Here is a 15,227-nt window from a genome sequence, read left to right on the forward strand (position 1 = left end):
CCCTACCATCAATCGAGTGCAGAGATGCAAAGACAAGCAAGGAAGAAGATATTAACGAAACAAGTTTAGAGGTCTCAGAAAAGAACTGAGACCTTTAACATGCTCTTTCAGTAGAAGAAACTCATGAGAAACATAGTAAAAGAACAATATGTAGAAGAACTAGTAAGAACACAGTAGAGAAAACATACAAAGAAACCTAGTAGAGGAAACTAATAAGAACACAGTAGGAGAAACATATAAAAACACAGTAAAAGAAACTAATAAGAACATGGTAGAAGAAAACATATAAAGAAACACGGTAGAAGAAACTAATAAAAACACATAGTAGAAGAAACACATAAGAGAAAAAGAAAAAATCAGAGAACATCTAAGTAACTCAAAAAACCCTAAATCGGAACAAAGATTTCGAAAGCATAGTTTTTTGAGAAAAAATCTCGAGAAACTGTTTAAAAGCTCAGGGAAAACACGGATCTAGAACAGATATAAAGAAATCAGAAGAACCTCAAGAGCTAGGGTTTCAGAGGAACCCAAATAGTGAGAAAGGCTTGGAAAGTCGTTGATCTAATCAGGGGAAGTCGAAATCAGGCTCGAACAGCCATGGCATGCCGGAGCAAGGCCGGAGACGGCCATAGAACTCGAATCAAACGAAGCCTGGGCCAAGCTTCTTCGTGGTCAGGCCTTGAATCTTCAAAAACCAGGCGTGTAGGAGTCATAGGAGGTCGGTATAAGACTTCAATGGCCTCAGAAGCCATAGATTCCGGTGGTTTTAGGGTGGAAATAGAGGGAGGTGGCTAGGGTTTCTGAGAGAGAATTTGGGAGAGGAGGAATCCAGGGGCGGCTACCGGTGAGAAATGAGTAGGGTTTGGGGGTATTGTGAAATTAAAAAGGAAAGGAAGAGTGTGAGCCGTTGATATGTTAGATCAACGGCTGGGATTAAAAGGGGGACCGAGTGGGTTATTTTAAAGGGCCGCGGGTCGGGTAATTTTAGGAATTGGGCTGTATAATTGAAGTTGAAATTGGGTTCAATTGTGGGTTGATTTAAGGCTACAATTGAAATAATTGGGGCTAGTATTTAAATAACCACTTTTCCCTTATTTATTTTATAAAAAATAGTGAAATGATTCTTGGAAATGAATTAAAGGTACTAAAATAATTAGTAATATATAATTAAGAAAATAAAATTACTGGAGTCAGTCTTACAATTGCAAACACGATTAAATCTTAAAATAGGCTAATATTGCAATTATATGCAATTTTGCTTTAAAATACTAAATAAATTTATAAAAATATGCAAAAATTATGTTAGCTATATTTTAGTATAAATATGAGAATCCAATAAGTGAATTTCCAAAATGACAATTTGGGGAATAATTATTGATTTTTTCTTGATTAAATAGGGCAATAAAATTGATTTAAAAATCTTTAAAGAATTAAGGAAAATAGGAAAACCCTTGGACATACTTATATATGCATACATATGCTATTTGGAAGGTATTTTGCATATAAAAAATATACAGGAAAAAATTGGGTATCAACAGCTGCCCCTCTTTACCCGGGAATGATGGAAGAGTTGTCGGGTAAAGATATGATGGCCAATTTTGACGAACGAAATGGTTTGAGGAGGTTTGGCCGTGCTCTGGCTTCTAAACTACCTACATATCCCTGGTCTTACAGGAATTAGGCCATATGTAGTTCAGGATCCGCCGGCGGAGTATGCCGAGGGAGACTTTCAAGCACGGACGCAATATTCAGGATAAGGCTGCGGGGGAACTGGAGCGGAATCGCTCCTGCCGAGATGGCCATTGCTCGCCAGTTTACCTACAAATAAACAAATACAAACATATATTGTACATAAATTTAAACGTGATGCAAGTTCCCGTCGGACCAAGAATGTTGTCTTTGGACGGTTAGGATAACGTCCTCAGACCATGACGTCCTGGGCCATAAAGCACATCATAAAGGAATCACAGGCCATGAAATGATGCTCTCAGTCTATGAGAATGATGCCTCTGAACCATGATGCCTTTGAATAATGATATGCAAGAGATTAAAGGGATCTTCATGCCATGACATGGTGTTCTCGGGCTATGTAAATGGTGCCTCCGAACAATGACGCAGTCAGATAATTTGGCGATCTTTCAGCCCATGAAATGCAGTATTTGGCGATGTTTTAGCCCATGATATGCGATAGGTGGCGATCTTTCAGCCATGCAAGTGCAAATGAAGTGGCGATATTTCAGCCATGCAAATATAAATGAAGTGGCGATATTTCAGCCATGCAAATATAAATGAAGCGGAGATATTTCAGCCATGCAAATACGAATGAAGCGGCGATCTTTCAGCCATGCAAGTGTAAATAAAGTGGCGATATTTCAGCCATGCAAATGTAAATAAAGTGGCGATATTTCATCCATGCAAATGTAAAATAAAGCGGTGATCTTTCAGCCATGCAAATATGAGTGAAGCGACAATCTTTCAGCTGTGCAAGTGTAAATAAAATGGCAATATTTCAGCCATGCAAATGTAAATAAAGGGGCGATCTTTCAGCCATGCAAGTACAAATGAAGCGGCGAACTTTCAGCCATGCAAATGTAAATAAAGTGCCGATATTTCAGCCATGCCAATGTAAATGAAGCGGCGATCTTTCAGCAAAATAAATGTAAATAAAGTGGCAATATTTCAGCCATGCAAGTGCAAATGAAGCGGCGATCTTTCAGCCATGCAAATGTACATAAAGTGGCGATATTTCATCCATGCAAGTGTAAATGAAGCGGCGATCTTTCAACCATACAAATGTAAATAAAGTGGCGATATTTCAGCCATGCAAGTGTAAATGATGCGGCGATCTTTCAACCATGCAAGTGTAAATGAAGTGGCGATATTTTAGCCATGCAAATATAAATGATGTGGCGATATTTCAGCCATGCAAATGTAAAATGAAGTGGCGATCTTTCAGCCATGCGAGTGTAAATGAAGCAGCGATCTTTCAGCCATGCAAATGTAAACAAAGTGGCGATATTTCAGCCATGCAAGTGTAAATGAAGCGATGATCTTTCAGCCATGCAAGTGTAAATGAAGTGGCGATATTTTAACCATGCAAATGTAAATAAAATGGCGATATTTCAGCCATGCAAATATGAATGAAGTGGCGATATTTCAGCCATGCAAATGTAAAATGAAGCGGCGATATTTCAGCCATGCAAATGTAAATAAAGTGGTGATATTTCAGCCATGCAAATATGAATGAAGTGGCGATATTTCAGCCATGCAAATGTAAAATGAAGCGGCGATATTTTAGCCATGTAAATGTGAATGAAGTGGCGATATTTCAGCCATGCAAATGTAAAATGAAGCGGCAATATTTTAGCCATGCAAATGTAAAATGAAGTGGCGATATTTCAGCCATGCAAATGTAAAATGAAGCGGCGATCTTTCAGCCATGCAGATGCAGATGGAGACAGTGTTTAGTCTCGGAAGGCAGAATGGCAGCCTTATGCAATGCAAAAAATGTAGATGGAGACAGTGTTTAGTCTCGAAAGGCAGAATGGTAGCCTTATGCAATGCAAAAAATGCAGATGTAGACAGTGTTTAGTCTCGTAAGGCAGAATGGTAGCCTTATGCAATGCAGAAAATGTAGATGGAGACAGTGTTTAGTCTCGGAAGGCAGAATGGTTGCCTTATGCAATGTAGAAAATGCAGATGGAGACAGTGTTTAAGTCTCGGAAGGCAGAATGGTAGCCTTATGCAATGCAGAAATGTAGTGGCAAACTGTAACATAGTTTCTTGCTGATAGTAAGTGCAACAATCCTGAGAGTTGAATTCATGAACAATGTTCGTCTTGTGGGTGCGTAGTATGTCAGATGCTTTTGCAACCCAAATGCCTGCATCAAAAGAAAATCATGAGTTTTGTAGAGGGGAGGTTAGTTCGTATCCCTGCTGGCCTTGCTCGACCTGTTCGGCTTTGATCTGGTGATACGGTATGTATCATTGGGGTAGTATTGCTGAACAAAGCGGTTTCGATAATAAACATGCATGAGTTTGTAAAAATATGGCATAAGTATATATTTAAGAAATAGCTTTTAGATGAACCGACGACTGTGACGTGGCTTAGGACATTGCAACTTCTCTTGCTTCGGAATTTTGAGGGTCCTCCTCAGAATTCTACCCCAGTTTAACGNAATTGCTTTAAAAAAACTGAAAAATTATTTTCTAAAACAATGTTTTTGTAAAAAACAGAAATAAAATCTAAATAGCAATTCTCTAAAGCAATGTTTTTGTAAAAACTGAACAAAAACTGAATTTATTTTTACTAAAAATTGAAAAAAGGAAAAAAAATTGTTTTAAAAAATATGCCTAAACCGTCCAATAGTTGTGCAAATTTGCCCTTATTTAACGGAAACAATATTTTTTTTAATTAATTAAAATCAAAATATTTTTTCCAGTTTTTAGAAAAATATCGCTTTAAAAAAACTGAAAAATAATTTCTAAAACAATTGTTTTTGTAAAAACAAAACAAATAATTGAAAAGCAATTTTCTAAAGCAATGTTTTGTAAAAACTGAAAAAACAAATAATTTACTTTTATTCAGTGTTTAGTATTATAAAAATCAAGTTTTTTCCAGTTTTTACCGCTTTAGAAATTGCTTTTCAGTTTTTATTCTTAGATTTTACAAAAATTCATTGTTTTAGAAGTAATTTTAAAGCAATTTTTTTCATTTTTTCAGTTTTAGTAAAATAAATTCAGTTTTTATTCAGTTATTCAAAAATATTGCTTTAGAAATTTGCTTTATAGATTTTATTTCTGTTTTTACAAAACTATGTTTTAGAAAAGAATTTATTAGTTTTTTTAAAGTCAAATTTTTGTTACGTTTTTTCAATTTTTTAGTAAAACTTAAAATTTGAAGTTTTTTTTTCCAGTTTTAATCTAAAAACTAATTTGCTTTAGAAAATTTGCTTTTTAAGATTTTATTTCTGTTTTTACAAAAACATTGTTTTAGAAAATATTTTTCAGTTCTTTTGTAAAAACTGGAAAAAATATTTCCTTTTTTTTCTTCAGTTTGTAGTAAAAAAACTTTTAGAAAAATTGCTTTAGAAAAAAAATTGATTTTAATTAATTAAAAAAATAAAAGAAAAAAAATACTCTTTCCGTTAAAAAAAGGGCAAATTTGCACAACTATTGGACGGTTTGGGCATATTTGGGCCAAACTATTAACGACGGGCATATTTGTCCTATTTCAAATAGTTCAAGGGCATATTTGGACCTTTTCCGATTTATTAATAATATGGATCACCCCATACAATGCCCGGTAATCACTCCTCAATGAGGGGCTACACGTGACATTATCGCGTGGTCATCATATATATCCATATCTACCCTTCCCACCCCGTTAAGGTATTAAAGCGCGGAATGATCTCGTTTACTTATTGCATGCTATTACCCGTCCCAATCCTATCAGTCTCGGAGGCATTCGGAGTACTAATCCTAAAGGGGAGGGATATTAGGATCATTGTAGTTTCAAAGGCAAAAACTCTAAGGCGACATACAAAACATGTATTGCAAGTTGGGGAAAGCACATAACAAGCAAATTCTCAATTATACCCCCTTTAAACAAAGAAGCACGTAATTAGCATGCCTTACACATACTGTTTAGGGTCTGATTAACTACTAAACATGAAAGAACTTAAAGGTTGAGCAGACTGATTTATTACATAATTCAGATAAGAAGCCCAAATTAGGCCTGCCAGCTGGTTGTAGTTAATATAACAGATTCAATTTATAACTTTACCCTAAGGCTTGCCTAAGTGTTGGACAAGGATCCTATAGGCATGGTATCTATTTAATTCAGAAAGTAATGAAATAACAAGGTCTAAAATAAACTGAATACGTACTGGTTAAAAAGGGTAGTCAGGTTATTTAAAAGAAAGGCAAGTTTTAATGAAGGTTATAAGTTCTGCAACTGATAGTACCCGTTATTACTGATTTTAGCTCTATACGCGAATGAAGCGATTCAGGTTCGATTAGGAGTTCCTATAGGCATAGTTTCTAGGTGTTGTTGATTTTAAGCCTTGGCAGACATGGTATAAAATGCAGAAGACTCGTTTTTAAACCTATGAACATGATATCTAGATGCAGAATTAGTTGAAGACCTATAAGCATGATATCTAGATGCTGAATTTGTTTAAGACCTGTGAACATGATATCTAGATGCTGAATTTGTTTAATACCTATGAACATGATATCTAGGTGCAATTGAATGTGCAGATCGGGACAATCCTGTAGGCATGATTTCTATATGAATATAGTAGTTTTATGATCATGATTTCTATATGAAAATGGATATACAGAATTCAGAAGGACATACAGGCATGATTTCTATATGCATATGCAGAATTCAAAATACCTATAGACATGGTATCTACCCCTTTTTGCTTACATAGTTACCCGCCCTTTTTCACTAACCATCCCCAAGAGTTTGTTACAAATTATTACAGCCCGGAATAAGGTAAAAATACATCAGAAAACAAATAAATAAAAGTACAACCAAGGAGAGCCTGATTCAGACTTCATGTCTGAAATATGAAGTAAACCAACTCCAAGAGATCATGATCCAAAGCTTTTCTCCCATTTGAGTGTGTCAAAGTTCCCTAAGAGCCTCAATGGGACTCCGGGCAATGCTCACACCCAGATGTATTATTAGAACAGGGACAAGTGTAGTGTGGAATGGCCAGCCCTCAAGTGTCCAAGTTCAGAGGGAACTCAAAGGGGCCCAAGGCAAGGCTCACAAGAAGGGGGCAGAACATAAAGACTAAGAAAGTGTGCAAGTGCATAACGGAATGTTAAAAGGGGAAAAGGAGAGGGAAACAACTACAATTAAGCACACATTAGGGGAATAGGGAGGTTGTAAAGAGCCTATTGTTTAGGCAAGGGCAGACTTTAGGCATGCCCAACAATGGAGAGTGCTAGCACACCTATAAGCCTTCCAGAAGACATACTATTAGAGGCTAGGATCCCAGGGGATCAAGTTTGATTCATGGACAATAACTTGCAGTATTGCCATGCCCCAAACCATAGCTTAAACACAATAGGTACGCTCTAACAGAGAGTACCGGGCCTCGTACGGAGTGAACTTCTTGCTGAGATAGTAAATGGCCTGCTCTTTATCTCCCCGTTTCATCATGCTGCCCCAGGACGCAACCGAAGGCACCATCTAATACTGCAATATAGAGTAGTAAAGGTCTACCCGGCTCGGGCGGGACCAAAACTGGTGGTGTTGACAGGTACTCCTTGATTCTGTCGAAAGCTTTCTGGCAGTCATTGGTCCACTTGGTAGCGGCATCCTTTTTCAACATCTTGAAGATCGACTCACAGACGACCGTGGACTGTGCTATGAACCGGCTGATATAGTTAAGCCTTCACAAGAAACTCATCACGTCCTTATTGTTCTTTGGCGGTGGAAGTTCCTGAATAGCCTTGACCTTTGATGGATCTAGTTCTATTCCCCGGCGACTCACAATAAACCCAAGCAATTTCCCGGCAGGAACCCCAAATGCACACTTTGCGGGATTCAGCTTTAGGTTGTATCTTCGCAATCTATTGAAGAACTTCCTCAAATCTTCCATGTGATCAGTGGCCCTTCTAGACTTGACGATAACGTCATCTACGTACACCTCGATCTCCTTGTGTATCATATCATGAAAAATGGTGGTCACAACCCTCATGTAGGTGGCCCCTGCATTCTTTAACCCAAACGGCATCATCTTGTAGCAGTACATTCCCCATGGCATAATGAAAGCCATTTTCTCAGCATCTTCCTCGTCCATCCAGATCTGATAATANAGTCGTCTTTCGGACTAGACCGATTGAGATCCCGGTAGTCGACACAAACTTTGACCTTCCCGTTTTTCTTTGGCACTGGCACAATGTTAGCTAACCATGTTGGGTATTCCACTACCCTGAGAATTTTGGCTTTGACCTGCGTGGTGACTTCTTCCTTGATTTTCAAACACATATCAGGTTTGAATTTTCTGAGCTTTTGCTTTACCGGTGGACATGTCGGATCAGTTGGCAGTTTGTGTGCCACATTAGATGTACTCAGACCAGTCATGTCATCGTACGACCAGGCGAATATGTCCTCATATTCTCTTAGAAATTCTGTGTACTCTTCCTTTTTTGACGGTGATAAGTGAACGCTGATTCGTGTTTCTTTGACATTCTCTTCATCCCCCAGGTTAATAATTTCTGTTTCGTCCAGATTGGACTTAGGTCTTTTCTCAAAGTTCTCCACCTCTTTGACAATTTCCTCTGGTATGTCAATGTCCGTTTGTTGCATTGTCTCATTGCATGTCACAGTCATTGGTTCATCAAGATAAGTCGAAATGCATTGTCTCCAATTCCAACAGACTGTATTCCCTCACTTTTCCTTCCAATTCCAGCAGACTGTATTCCAGATATTCCAACTTTTCTAGCTTTGGCAGCTCTCTCTTTCCATTTATTGATTTGATCATTTGATGGAAGACTCCTCCACCAGTCTAGCAAGAGTGGGGGTGTGCTAGTCATACCGAAACTGGGGACCTCGTGCCTCATTTTCTGCAAAACAAAGGGGTTAAACCCTACCCCCACCAGACTCGACTATTTAATATCAACAATTAGCATGAAGCATTTAGTTCTCCAAATAAATGCACAGAACGTGATGATGTCCGTTTGGGTTTAGGGCAACCCAGTGGACTTTTGAACAAGGCTATCTTAAAGGATCATTATGCGGAACAACATAACTGATCTGGCTAGGTTTGACCATGATGCATGCACAATTCAATAGAGTAAAGGTTTCTATGGGGTTTTAGACTGGTACCCTTGAGCGGACAACTCAAGGGGGGAAAGGCGCGGAACCGTCGACTACACCGTTGATCGACTGGTTTTACCGCAAATATGCCTTTTCCCGATTTAGGGGGTGATAATATCGGAAGAGCGCAACCACTCATTATAACGTTGCTATGGTATTTGTTTGGCACGAGTGGAATATGATGTTGAGCATAATTATGCAATAATTAAAGGCATGTTTTCATGTATTTGCACGTTAAGAAGGCAGTAAATATAATAGTTTTCATAATTTAACGCAGTAATAAAGGGAAGAAACAAAAGACAAGTTAGTTTTGCAATTGAAGAAAAAGATTGAATGCTTAAAGGATTTAAACAAGTAATTGCACATAAAGAAGCATAAATTCACAATGATAGTCTGATATGGTAAAAGCCTAAATGTCCCCAGCAGAGTCGCCATGCTGTCGTGTCCTCTTTTTTCTCGCGAAATCGGGTTTATGATATTTTGGGAGGACAACTTATTCCTTTTGGGAATTGGGTTTGATTTGAAGAGTCACCACCTAATGATTAGGGCATTAGGAAACCACAGAGATTTGATTTGAGTAACTAGAGATTGGGTAAGGGCTTGAAATTATTCTAAGGGGAAGGTGTTAGGCACCCCTCAGAATTCACTAGTGTGGTTTCCGGCCAGACTATTGTTGTGAATTTAGGTGCAAATAACATGTAGGCAAATAAAAACTTCAAAAAAGAGGGGATTTTCACATAATGGTTTACAAACAAACAAAGTTGGAAAGAACTTATAAGAAAGAGTTTGAAATTTTAGAATAAAGAAATAAAGGGAAAGGGGGGGTCCTAGGTTTATTAATAATATGGATCACCCCACACAATGCTCGGTAATCACTCCTCAATGAGGGGCTACACGTGACATTATCGCGTGGTCATCATATCCATATCTACCCTTCCCACCCCGTTAAGGTATTAAAGCGCGGAATGGTCTCGTTTACTTATTGCATGCTGTTACCCGTCCCAATCCTATCAGTCCCGGAGGCATTTAGGACTACTAATCCTAAAGGGGAAGGATATTAGGCTCATTTGTAGTTCCAAAGGCAAAAATTCTAAGGCGACATACAAAACATATATTGCAAGTTGGGGAAAGCACATAACAAGCAAAGGCTCAAATATACCCCCTTTAAACAAAGAAGCACGTAATTAGCATGCCTTACACATACTGTTTAGGGTCTGATTAACTACTAAACATGAAAGAACTTAAAGGTTGAGGCAGACTGATCTATTACATAATTCAGATAAGAGGCCCAAATCAGGCCTGCCAGCTGGTTGTAGTTAATAGAACAGATTCAGTTTATAACTTTACCCTAAGGCTTGCCTAAGTGTTGGACAAGGATCTTATAGGCATGGTATCCATTTAATTCAGAAAGCAATGAAATAACAAGGTCTAAAATAAACTGAATACATACTGGTTAAAAAGGGTAGTCAGGTTATTTAAAAGAAAGGCAAGTTTTAATGAAGGTTATAAGTTCTGCAACTGATAGTACCTGTTGTTACTGATTTTGGCTCTATACGTGAATGAAGCGATTCAGATTCGATTAGGAGTTCCAATAGGCCTGGTTTCTAGGCGTTGTTGATTTTAAGCATTTGCAGACATAGTATGAAATGCAGAAGACTCGTTTTTAAACCTATGAACATGATATCTAGATGCAAAATTAGTTGAAGACCTATGAGCATGATATCTAGATGCTGAATTTGTTTAAGACCTATGAACATGATATCTAGGTGCAATTGAATGTTTAATACCTATGAACATGATATCTAGGTGCAATTGAATGTTTAAGACCTATGAACATGATATCTAGGTGCAATTTAGATCTGGACAATCCTGTAGGCATGATTTCTATATGAATGTAGTAGTCCTATGATCATTATTTCTATATGAAAATGGATATACAGAATTCAGAAGGACCTATAGGCATGATTTCTATATGCATATGCAGAGTTCAAAATACCTATAGACATGGTATCTACCTTTTTTTGCATACATAGTTACCCGCCCTTTTTCACTAACCATCCCTATGAGTTTATTACAAATTATTACAGCTCGAAATAAGGTAAAAATACATCAGAAAACAAATAAATAAAAGTACAACCAAGGAGAGCCTGATTCAGACTTCATGTTTGAAATATGAGGTAAACCAACTCCAAGAGATCATGATCCAAAGCCTTTCTCCCATTTGAGCGTGTCAAAGTTCCCTAAGAGCCTCAATGGGACTCCGGGCAATGCTCACACCCAGATGTATTATTAGGACAGGGACAAGTGCAGTTTGGAAGGGCCAGCCCTCAAGTGTCCAAGTTCAGCGGGAACTCAAAGGGTCCCAAGGCAAGGCTCACAAGAGGGGGACAGAACTTAAAGACTAAGAAAGTGTGCAAGTGCAGAACAGAATGTTGAAAAGGGAAAAAGGAGAGGGAAACAGCTACAATTAAGCACACATAAGGGGTTCAGGGGAATAGGGAGGTTGTAAAGAGCCTATTGCTTAGGCAAGGGCAGACTTTGGGCATGCCCAACAATGGAGAGTGCTAGAACACCTATAAGCCTGCCATAACACATACTATTAGAGGCTAGGATCCCAGGGGATCAAGTTTGATTCATGGACAATAACTTGCAGTATTGCCATGCCCCAAACCATAGCTTAAACACATAGGGGGGCAGGGGTTTGGGATTCATAATAGAACAGGCAGAAAGAGATAAATATGCTAGAGTAAGTGTTGAACTATACAGAAGCAGTAAGCAGACAGGGATACAAAAGCAGTAAATAAACACATTGTTGTGGTGCTAAAAAAACCTTAAATCAGGACATACCAGTTTCAAAGAAGCAAATAGAGAGAAAGCAAGCAACAGGTCTTGTAAACAGGCCACAGTACAAGTAACAAGAGAGAATACTTTTGAGTGTAAGTGTCAGTTCAGAAAGACTACGAGTGATGGATGTCTTTGTGTTAATCAAAGTGTCGTGTATTTATAGTGTGAAAAACAGGCAGAAATAAGGTAAGAAAAATAATTATGGAACTGGCTATCAATTAAAACAATTAGTACAAGACTTCCTTTAATTAGGGAATTTAGACTTAAACCGTAAACAATTATTTAAGGAAAGAGATCAAATAAGCACCTTGTGCAGAGTAGGCAATTAGGGGTAAATACATAGGAGTTTATTTAGGGGAAGAGTTTTGAAATACACGGTCAACACAAAATAAGGTAAGAATCAATTAGTACACAGTAAATCAAGGAGTCCGAGATTTATAATTATTGGTCCATGAATAAACCAAGTCACAAATGCTAGGGAATGTTTTCGACTCAAACCAAGTAACAGGAAAATTAGCAAATAAGGAAAGAAATCAATCGGACCTACACAAAAGGAGTCTGAAATTAATCAATATTTGAAAGCCATTTTAGAGGGAAGTTCAGCACATATAAAGAGCACACAAGTATGCTAGGCTGAATTTAGGACAAAGAAAGACGTCATGCAAGTGCAAAATCAGTAGGTAGTAGACTATAGGATCATGGTAGTCTCATAGGTCAGCAATGTAGAAGAGAGAAGTATCAAATAGCATACAAAGGGTCCAGTAGAAAGATTTTAGAAGAGTTTAGCATGGAATCAGAACCATACAGAGAAACAAATGTCGAAACAACGATTTTGAAGCATAATTAAGTAGTAGATTTCAGAAACTCGAAATAGGTCCAAAGAGGTTAGGGTTTTGAAATCAAACAAGTTCAGAGATGAAGAACAAGCAAACCACATAGCCAATGGTCTCAAAACTCGAATGAATCCCAAAATTTAGGATCCCTACCATCAATCGAGTGCAGAGATGCAAAGACTAGTAATCAAGGAAGAAGATACTAACGAAACAAGTTCAGAGGTCTCGGAAAAGAACTGAGACCTTTAACATGCTCTTTCAGTTGCAGAAACTCATGAGAAACATAGTAAAAGAATAATAGGCGAAACACAGTAGAAGAACTAGTAAGAACACGGTAGAGGAAACATACAAAGAAACCTAGTAGAGGAAACTAATAAGAACACAGTAGGAGAAACATATAAAAACGCAGTAACAGAAACTAATGAGAACATGGTAGAAGAAACATATAAAGAAACACGGTAGAAGAAACTAATAAGAAACATAGTAGAAGAAACACATAAGAGAAAAAGAAAAAAAATCAGAGAACATCTAAGTAACTCAAAAAAAAACCCTAAATCGGAAACAAAGGTTTCGAAAAGCATAGTTTTTTAGAGAAAAATCTACGAGAAAACTGTTTAAAAAGCTAAAGGGAAAATACGGATCTAGAACGGATCTAAAGAAATCAGAAGAACCTCAAGAGCTAGGGTTTCAGAGGAACCCAAATGGTGAGAAAGGCTTGGAAAGTCGTTGATCTAAGCAGGGAAAGTCGAAATCAAGCTCGAACAGCCATGGCATGCCGGAGCAAGGCCGGAGACGGCCATAGAACTCGAATCAAACGAAGCCTGGACCAAGCTTCTTCGTGGTCAGGCCTTAAATCTTCAAAAACCAGGCGTGGGAGGTTAGTATAAGACTTCAATGGCCTCAGAAGCCATAGATTCCGGTGGTTTTATGGTGGAAATAGAGGGAGGCGGCTAGGGTTTCTGAAAGAGAATTTGGGAGAGGAGGAATCCAGGGGCGGCTACCGGTGAGAAATGAGTAGGGTTTGGGGGGTATTGTGAAATTAAAAAGGAAAGGAAGAGTGTGAGCCGTTGATCTGTTAGATCAACGGCTGGGATTAAAAGGGGGACCGGGTGGGTTATTTTAAAGGGTCGTGGGTCGGGTAATTTTAGGAATTGGGCTGGATAATTGAAATTGAAATTGGGTTCAATTGGGGGTTGATTTAAGGCTACAATTGAAATAAATGGGGCTAGTATTTAAATAGCCACTTTTCCCTTATTTATTTAATAAAAAATAATGAAATGATTCTTGGAAATGAATTAATGGTACTAAAATTATTAGTAATATATAATTAAGAAAATAAAATTACTGGAGTCAATTTTACAATTACAAACACGATCAAATCTTAAAATAGGCTAATATTGCAATTATATGCAATTTAGCTTTAAAAATACTAAATAAATTTGTAAAAATATGCAAAAATTATGTTAGCTATATTTTAGTATAAATATGAGAATCCAATAAGTGAATTGCCAAAAATGAAAATTTGGGGAATAATGATTGGGTTTTTCTTGATTAAATAGGGCGATAAATTGATTTAAAAATCTTTGAAAAATTAAGGAAAAATAGGAAAACCCTTGGACATACTTATATATGCATAAATATGCTATTTGAAAGGTACTTTGCATATAAAAATATACAGGGAAAAATTTGGTATCAACAGGGACCCTCAATTATACTCCTAAGCTTGTCAGATTTTGGGATCCATTTATTATCCCAAATGTTTACTTTGGAATTTAAATGAGGAGACCATCTTATCCCTTGATTGCAAATTTCCCATCCCTTTTAAAATGGCCTTCCAGGTGAACGAGGCAGTTATTGAAGACCCTTTTCCCACTATACCTAGTGATGGTTAGTTTTGCCCAAGGGGTAGTTGGATGTGAGTGAAGTCTCCAAACTAGACTTGCTAAGTTAGATAAGTTCTTATGTTTAGTACTATGGATGCCCAGTCCCCCTACTTCTTGAGGCAGGCAAACTTGGGACCATTTGATCAGATGAATTTTCTTTTTACTATCATTTGTGCCCCATATAAAATCTCTCTGAATTTTATCAATAAGGGATTGAGTTTTCTTTGGTAGGAATGTATATTGCATGTAGTAATTTGGAATAGAATTGAAGCATTCCTTGGCAAGGGTGGTGCGACCAGATATGTTAATGAATTTCATCTTTCAAGATGCAAGCCTAGACCTCATTTTATCTATTATGAAGTGGTAATCCATTGGCCTAGGATTTTCGTTAAGGATTGGGAAACCTAAGTATATACCAAAGTGATCACATTTTTTGATCCCTAATGTTTGAGTTATTTCTTTGGTTATGTCAGGCTTGCAATTTTTGGAGAAAATTATTTTTGACTTAGAGTAGTTTATGCTTTGGCCAGTGTCACGACCCAAACTGGTGGGCCATGACTAGCACCCGGCCATACATACCGAGCACCAACATACATTTTATCTAACCTTCTTTATTATCTTTTAGGGCTGACGAGATCAATATAAATGGTAGACATGGGTCGTGGACAACCAACAATAAAATATGATGGCATGAACATACATAACATGGGATGACTAGACAATCAAGAAACTATATATAAGGTACGAGCTACCACGCTATCATGAGAGACTATACAACAAAAACCAAGGCCTACCAAACTATACATGAGTCGACACCTGTCTGTGAGC

Source organism: Nicotiana attenuata, chromosome 1 (assembly GCF_001879085.1).
Source record: "Nicotiana attenuata strain UT chromosome 1, NIATTr2, whole genome shotgun sequence".
Taxonomy (NCBI): domain Eukaryota; kingdom Viridiplantae; phylum Streptophyta; class Magnoliopsida; order Solanales; family Solanaceae; genus Nicotiana; species Nicotiana attenuata.